Consider the following 9,144-nt stretch of genomic DNA (forward strand, 5'->3'; position numbering starts at 1 on the left):
CCGCATAAGGAATAACTGATGTAACTAACTGAAAAACTAACACAGTTAAAACAATTTGAAAACAATGCTATGAAGGGAGGGGAAAAAGCACATTAAGGAGTTCAACTGTAAAAGAAAAAAAACAAAGAGAGAGAAATAAAATTGTTTTCCGTGCACACAAAACTCTACAGCGTCCTCAATACAGTGTAACATTTTGTTAATATTTTATCATGTGAAGATTGTCAGTGTACAGCTACAGGTTCTAAGTCAAAAGAAGAAGATAGCCAGAGTCGAACGAGAGGTAGCAGCGCCCAGTTGCAAGCGGCACAAACCAAAATAACCAGACATTAAATGACCAAATCAGGTATGTGAATCTACAAATGCAAGTCAAATCTACTACAGTACTGAATTCATAAAGTTACAAAACACAGTCACCCAAATTCATTGTTCATTAAATACTGTTCAAAGTAGAAGACCAAACCCAGTTCGCAGACGTGGGAACTAACACTAATTACAAGCAGAAGCCAATTTCTAATAAGACCCAACTCATAGCCAACGTCGTGCCTAACAACCAAAGAATTAAGTACTGAATGCGAGCGACCTAAGGCCAACAAAGAAAGACCAACCCAACAAAAAATCGAATCATCAAGACAAGCAAGCTACCAAACGAATAGAGTAATGCTACCCGTGCTTGCTCGAGATAGCTGAGCGTCCAGACACCGAAACCCTCGAGTGGTTTCATCTGCAAAGCGAACAACAGAGTGCTATAAGGCTCCAAGGAATAGTACCTAGAAACTGAAAAGAAATGGAAAAGAACGAATAAAAAAACACATTGCTATAGTACCTGTCCGGCGAACCATAGCCGCAACTACACCTCGAAATAACCCTCCTGCTCACGAAGGAGCCCAGACGTAAGACACAGGTAAATGAAGATTAAAAGCGTCCAACATAGAACAGTGAATTACTAGGTGAGTTAGCGGAGGAACCAATAGAGAACGCCACCACAAAACTGCCGAGTATGTGAAGAAATCAAACCAACACTGAAGAAAATATCACCAAGAATTACACAGCTATCAAACAACTATAAACACTCATGAAACACAGACATCGACGCATGGAGGCGGAGACCCACTGAGGCAGAGCAACTGTAAACACACATGAGACACAGACAACAACGCATAGAGACAAAGACCCATTAAAGCAAAACCCCAGTTCACAGCAACAGTCAACATACAAGCCGAGGAATAGAATAATGCAAATCTTACCAGAGTTTTAACAAATCGCCGGGTGAACAAAAGATTTCTAAGCTGAGTTCCAAACGACCGAGCCCGAGGAAGCTCCCAGGAGTATGTAGCTCTGGGTACTAGGCGGACAAGCCTTAGAATAAGACCAAGGAAAAGAAACCACAGAAACTGCAGAACGCCAAGAGCCCATAGGGCAAAAGACCGGGAGAAAACAACAAAGAGTGACCAAATGAGCACGAAGACATGAAACCCTATACCAAAGCGGGTTTGTAGAATATCGAGGAGGGACATGTGTTTACCTGACAAATCACCAACGCATAGTACCATAACCCCAATCAATTCAGCATAGATTGAAAATCAATTCAACTATATCCAAAAATCTCTTGATTATTACATTCATTTGTTAGTACACACCAACGCAAGCGCAGTAACGGCGGGACCACGTGGGCTGGCCCCATCAAGTGGTATCAGAGCAGGTTTGAAGAAAACAAAGAAAGATGGAAGTACAAAGACGAGTACGTGGAAGAGGTGCACGCAGAGTAGCAGACGAGGGCTTGAGGGAACAATTGAGGATCCTTACTGCTCGCTTAGAAGCAGTAGAGGCAGGTAGGAGAAGAGACCCAGAAATTGGGGATGGTAGTGACGAAGAGGCAGCAACTGCTACAGACGGATTAGAGGAAGAAGCCCCGGAATTAAGATTGTTGAGATCGGTACTGTTAGTTAGCAGCAAACCCAAGCCTGAGATCCCTAACTACGATGGCAGTCTGTCCGCAGGCGTCCTGTTGGATTGGGTAAGTGAGTTAGATAAGTATTTTGAAAATGAAGAGATCAGTGAGGACAAAAGAGTTAGATTTGCTACAACTAAGTTAAAAGGACATGCTGCCTTATGGTGGGATAGTGTCCAAGCAGACAGAAGATGAATGAATAAGCTACCGATAAGAAAGTGGCCAAGAATGGTGGCAAAACTGAAGGGCAGATTTTTGCCTAAAGACTATCAGGTCGAACTTTATTGACGAGTGCAGAATTTGAGGCAGAAAGGTATGACCATGAAGGAATACACGGAGGAGTTTTATCGTGTGAATTTGCGGGCTGGTTATACTGATGATACTCCAGAGAAAACAGCGAGATACGTGAATGGCTTGAGACTGGAAATACTAGACGAGATCAGTGTTCTCTCTCCACGAAATATAGAAGAGGCCTTTCAGAGTGTTGTAAAGGCTGAAGAAAAAATTAACAGGAAACAGAATAATAGGACAGGGCGAGGAAATGGCAAAGGACAAGGACAGTCCTATGGCAGAGGGAGAACTGCCACAAACAGCGAAGAAGGCAATAGTTCTAGAGCTTCAGGGACAACAGAGAAAGGAGATAGCACCAGAGGAGGTCGGCCATATCAGTGGGGAAGAGGAAATGGTCGCAGAAGGGGGACTAATGTCCAGTGCTACAGGTGCCATAAGTGGGGGCAAAAATCCTTCGAATGCCCGGAAGCTAAGCATGCTAGCCAGAGGGGAACATTTGTTGCGCAGCCTGACGAAGCTGAAGCACAACCCGAGAGATAGAAAATGTGGCAAAAATAGGGGAGGCTTTAGTTTTAAACAAAGTATTGTTGTAGCCAGCCAAGGAAATGGCTGAACAGACCCAATGGAAGGCACTGTTCCGAACAGTTTGCAAATCACATGGAAAGTGCTGTAAATTGATTATAGACAGCGGAAGTACAGACAATTTAGTCGCCACCGAGATGGTGGAAAAGATGGGATTGAAACGGCTTAAGCATCCCACACCTTACAAGGTGTCGTGGCTACAGAAAGGCCACCAACTATTAGTGGACGAACAATTCAAAGTTGAATTTCACATTGGCAAATACCAAGACACGGTGGTCTATGATATTATGCCAATGGATGTATGCCATATACTACTAGGGAGACCGTGGTAGTATGATCGGAAGGTGACACACGATGGGAAGACGAATTTTTATAAATTTGTGAAATATGGGATCAAACATACACTTGTACCCATCAAAGAGGAGGATGCAGCAGAATCAAGTGGAACAAAAGCATTTTTAATAGGAGGAAAACAATTTGTGAAGCAGATTGGGGAAAACGAGGTAAATTATGCGATTGTAAGAAGGACAAAAACGATGTTGCTAAACACAGAAAAGTCAGAATTGCTTGCAGAGATTCAGGAGCTGTTGGAAGAATTTAAAGACATTGTAGTTGACGATCTACCAGATAAGTTGCCTCCCAAAAGGAGCATTAGCCATCATATCGACTTTATACCTGGAGCAAGCCTACCGAATAAGGCAGCATATAGAATGAGCCCAAAAGATAATGAAGAGATTCGTAAACCGGTGCAGGAGTTGCTAGAGAAGGGACTGATTAGAGAAAGTTTGAGCCCTTGTGCGGTACCAACAGTACTCTCACCTAAGAAGGGTGGAGAATGGCGAATGTGTACAGATTCTATTCGGTATAGATTTCCCTTACCCAGAATGGATGACATGACGGACTGTCTTAGCGGAGCAGCTTATTTCACTAAGATTGATCTGAAGAATGGATATCATCAGATCAGGATCAGGGAAGGAGATGAGTGGAAGACAGCTTTCAAGACCAATGAAGGGCTGTACGAATGGCTAGTCATGCCATTTGGGTTAAGCAACGCTCCTAGTACTTTTATGAGATTGATGAATGAGATGTTAAAGGAATTTATTGGCAAGTTTGTGATCTTTATCTAGATGATATTTTGATTTTCAGCAGAACGAAATGAGAACATCTTCAACATGTTCGAAGGGTATTAGAGAAATTACAACAGAACAAACTGCTGATAAACTTAAAGAAATGCACTTTCCTGCAGAAGGAACTGGTCTATCTGGGGTTTGTAGTTGCAGAAAATGAATTGAAGATGGACCCAGAAAATATTGCAGCAATCATAAATTGGCCGTCACCGAGGAGCTTATTTGAGGTACATAGTTTTCACGGACTAGCAAGTTTTTATCGGAAATTTATTAGGAATTTCAGTGAAATCTGCGCGCCGATGCTAGACACCATCAAAAAGGCCAGTCAGCCTTTCTGTTGGACCAGGGCGACAGAAGACAGTTTTCAACTTTTGAAGCGGAAGATTACGGAGAGGCCGATCTTGAGGCTGCCCGACTTTAGTAAACTCTTTCAGGTTCGGTGTGACGCAAGTGGGACAGCTATTGGCGCTGTGCTCAGTCAGGAAGACAGACCAGTGGCATTCTTTAGTGAGAAATTAAATGAGAGCCGACAGAAATACTCCTCGTACGACAAGGAATTTTATGCCGTGGTCCAAGCTTTAAAACATTGGAGGCACTACTTGCTGGGCAATGAGTTTGTATAATTTTCTGATAATTCAGCTTTACAATATGTAATGCAGTAGCACAAATTAAACCACAAGCACGCCAAATGGGTAGAATACTTGCGGAGTTTCACTTTCATGTTAAAACACATAAGTGGGCGAGCCAATAAAGTGGCAGATGCCTTGAGCAGAAGAGCTTTTCTCTTACAGGAAAGTAGCATACAGGTGATGGGATTCGAACATCTGAAGGATTTGTACCAAACCAACACAGATTTCAAATAAGCTTTTGAAGCCTGCCAAAATCCCGTGTTGAGGAATGCAAGTCCATGGTTAGACTACAATTTGCAGGAAGGATTATTGTTCAGAGGTGGACAGTTATGTATTCTAGACTGTTCGATGAGGGAAAATATTGTACGGTAGAAGCATAGTGGTGAACTAGCGGGACATTTTGGCATCAACAAAACTTTGGAGCAACTCGGACATTTTTATTATTGGCCCAGAATGAGCAGGGATGCACAAAGATATGTGAACAGGTGTAAAGTCTGCCAACTGGCGAAAGGACACAGTCAGAATGCTGGACTTTACACGCCACTACCTGTTCCAAGCAGGCCATGGGCCTTAGTCAGCATTGACTTTGTCTTAGGACTGCCTAGAACGCAGCGGGGATATGATTCAGTGATGGTGGTGGTAGATAGATTTTCAAAAATGGCTCATTTTATTCCTTGTCGGAAAACTAGTGATGCCACGTATGTAGCTCACCTGTTTTTCACGGAGGTAGTTCGATTACATGGTCTACCCAAATCTATCGTTTCAGACAGGGATGTAAAATTCACAGGACACTTTTGGCGCACCCTGTGGAAAAAGTTTGGCATGCAATTGAACTTCAGCTCTGCATATCATCCGCAGACTGATGGACAAACAGAAGTGGTGAACAGGAGCTTGGGAAATCTATTACGGAGTTCGACTGGAGAAAGTTCACTATTATGGGATCATGCTCTCGCTCAGGCAGAATTCGCTTATAACGATTCGCCCAATCGTAGCACCGAATACAACCCATTCTAGACTTTGTACAGCATGCATCCTCGGGGAATACATGAACTGCGAGATTTGGGAAAGTTGGAACGGAGAATCGCGGATGGGGAAGATTTTGCCGAAGCGATGAGTGAGCTACATGAACAGGTCAAATTAAAATTGCAGGATAGCACACAGAAGTATAAGCAAAAAGCAGATTCAAGGTGAAAAGAAGTGCAATTTAACGTTGGAGATGAGGTCCTCGTGCATCTGCGCAAGGAACGATTTCCTAAGGGCACATATAATAAACTAAAATTTAAGAAAATTGGTCCTTGAAAGATCTTACGTAAATTTTCAGCCAACGCCTACGAAATTCAGCTGCCACCTGATATAGGCATATCACCTATTTTCAACGTGGCGGATCTGTTCCCATATACTGCCCAAGCAGAGGAAGACAGTGTGGTACGACCAGAATGGGACACCCAAATTGGAGACAGTTCTTGGAAGAAGCATATGCCTGCGGCTTAGTCCCATGAGATTGAAGGGATCCTCAGTACCCAGGTAGCCAAGAAGACATGTAGGAAAGAATATCTACAATATCTCGTCAAGTGGAGAGACCGTCCAATGGAGGACAGCTCGTGGCTCGACGCGACGCAGATACAGAAGGCTGGCTATTCGGTGGAGGAACTCATAGAACAGAGCCATGATTTTCTTTTACCCCGGGAGCCTGATGCAGGAGCATCTGGCTGACAGGGCAAAGATGGAAGAGAGGTTGATATGGTTTTTGAAGAGGACGGAGGAATCAATCCACTGGATGAACAGTTACTTGTTTTTTTTTTTTTTTACTTTTCTTTCATTAAAGTTGCCTAAGATTAATGTAATGAATTTTAATTAGGAGTAACAGTAATTAGGTAGAGCCCTTGTTCCCAGACAGTTGCATTACTATTGTAAAAGCAGAAAAGAAAATGTATTTGACAACTATGCAAAGTTCCGCATAAGGAATAACTGATGTAACTAACTGAAAAACTAACACAGTTAAAACAATTTGAAAACAGTGCTATTAAGGGAGGGGAAAAAGCACATTAAGGGGTTCAACTGTAAAAGAAAAAAAAACAGAGAGAGAGAAATAAAATTGTTTTCCGTGCACACGAAACTCTACAGCGTCCTCAATACAGTGTAACATTTTGTTAATATTTTATCATGTGAAGATTGTCAGTGTACAGCTACAGGTTCTAAGTCAAAAGAAGAAGATATCCAAAGTCGGACGAGAGGTAGCAGCGCCCAGTTGCAAGCGGCACAAACCAAAATAACCAGACATTAAATGATCGAATTAGGAATGTGAATCTATGAATGCAAGTCAAATCTACTCCAGTACTGAATTCATAAAGTTACAAAACACAGTCACCCAAATTCATTGTTCATTGCATACTGTTCAAAGTAGAAGACCAAACCCAGTTCGTAGATGTGGGAACTAACACTAATTACAAGCAGAAGCAAATTTCTAATAAGACCCAACTCATAGCCAACGTCGTGCCTAACAACCAGAGAATTAAGTACAGACTACGAGCGGCCTAAGGCTAGCAAAGAAAGACCAACCCAAAAAAAAATCGAATCATCAAGACAAGCAAGCTACCAAACGAACAGAGTAATGCTACCCGTGCTTGCTCGGGACAGCTGAGCGTCCAAACACCAAAAACCTCGAGCGGTTTCATCTGCAAAGAGAACAACAGAGTGCTATAAGGCTCCAAGGAACAGTACCCAGAAACTGAAAAGAAATGGAAAAGAACAAATAAAAAAAACACATTGCTATAGTACTTGTCCGGCGAACCATAACCGCAACTACACCTCGAAATAACCCTCCTGCTCATGAAGGAGCCTAGACGTAAGACACAGGTAAAGGAAGATTACAAGCGTCCAGCATAGAACAGTGACTTACCAGGCGAGTTAGTGGAGGAACCAACGGAGAACGCCACCACAAAACTGCCGAGTCTGTGAAGAAATCAAACCAGCACTAAAGAAAATATCACCAAGAATTACACAACTTCAAACAACTATAAACACTCATGAAACACAGAAAGCGACGCATGGAGGCGGAGACCCACTGAGGCAGAGCAACTGTAAACACGCATGAGACACAGACAGCAACACACAGAGGCAGAGACCCATTAAAGCAAAACCCCAGTTCACAGTAACAGTCAACATACAAGCCGAGGAATAGAATAATGCAAATCTTACTAGAGTTTTAACAAATCGCCGGGTGAACAGAAGATTTCTAAGCCGAGTTCCAAACGACCGAGCCCGAGGAAGCTCCTAGGAGTATGTAGCTCTAGGTACTAGGCGGACAAGCCTTAGAATAAGACCAAGGAAAAGAAACCACAGAAACTGCAGAATGCCGAGAGTCCACAGGGCAAAAGACTGGGAGAAAACAACAAAGAGTGACCAAATGAGCACGAAGACATGAAACCCTATACCAAAGCGGGTTTGTAGAATATCGAGGAGGGACAGGTGTTTACTTGAAAAATCACCATCGCATAGTACCATAACCCCAATCAATTCAGCATAGATTGAAAATCAATTCACCTATATCAAAAAATCTCTTGATTATTACATTCATTTGTTAGTACACACCAACGCAAGCGCAGTAACAGCGGGACCACGTGGGTTGGCCCCATCATTAAAGATGGATCTATGCTAGTTTAATTCCCCTATTTAAATAGGCCGCATTTCATGTGAATACCATGGGTCAATACCACGTGCCATCTTTATTTTTATAATACTAATATTAGGGTTAATAATGTTTTTTTGCATGGTATTAATAATAATTTGGCCCATAGGCTTCACCTAAATATTACACATTTTTTGAGTGTTCTTAAATATAAGGTGGCTTATGGAGTAAATATAAAAAATGTTTTATTTATTTACCATATCTCTCGTTTATTTATATTTTTATTAATTTACCATACCTTTTTTATAAATATGGTATTTGGCCCATAGGATTAAATTAAATAAAACCTCTTTTTTGAGCCTTCTTAAATACAAAGAGGGTTATGGACTAAATATAGAAAGATGTTTTATTTATTTACCATACTTATAGTTTATTTATATTTTTATTTATTTACCATACCTTTGAAGTATAAAAAGAGGTTTTATTTATTTACCATACCTTTGGAGTAAGTATAAAAAGAGCTTTTATTTATTTACCATACCTCCACTATATTTATATTTTTATTTATAACTATCATAAATACATTTTCTTGAAAATGAAGGCGAATGGAAGATTGTAACTCCTAATTTCAAGGGCTAAATTTACTTTTCTTACCCTCTCCCTTAAAATAAGGTGGGCTAACCTCCATACCTAATTTTTTTATAAAATAAATTTGAAGCGATTTGTAACAATGTACTATGATACAAAATATTGGCCCAATAAAAATATAAAACCCTTAATTTAGCCCAAGGGCGAAAATTCGCCCCTAAAATCTTCTATGCTAAAGATCCTTTCGAATTGTAGGGATTACAAAAGGTTCTGAAAATAATGTCCAATGAAATGGTAGAGATTAAGAAACAAGTAGATGAATCTTCAAAAAATTCCTTGCAGCCTTTTAAA

This window comes from Pinus tabuliformis, chromosome 6, assembly GCF_031772625.1.
Source record: "Pinus tabuliformis cultivar Carrire ecotype Pingquan chromosome 6, CPIR1, whole genome shotgun sequence".
NCBI classification, from domain to species: Eukaryota; Viridiplantae; Streptophyta; class Pinopsida; order Pinales; family Pinaceae; genus Pinus; species Pinus tabuliformis.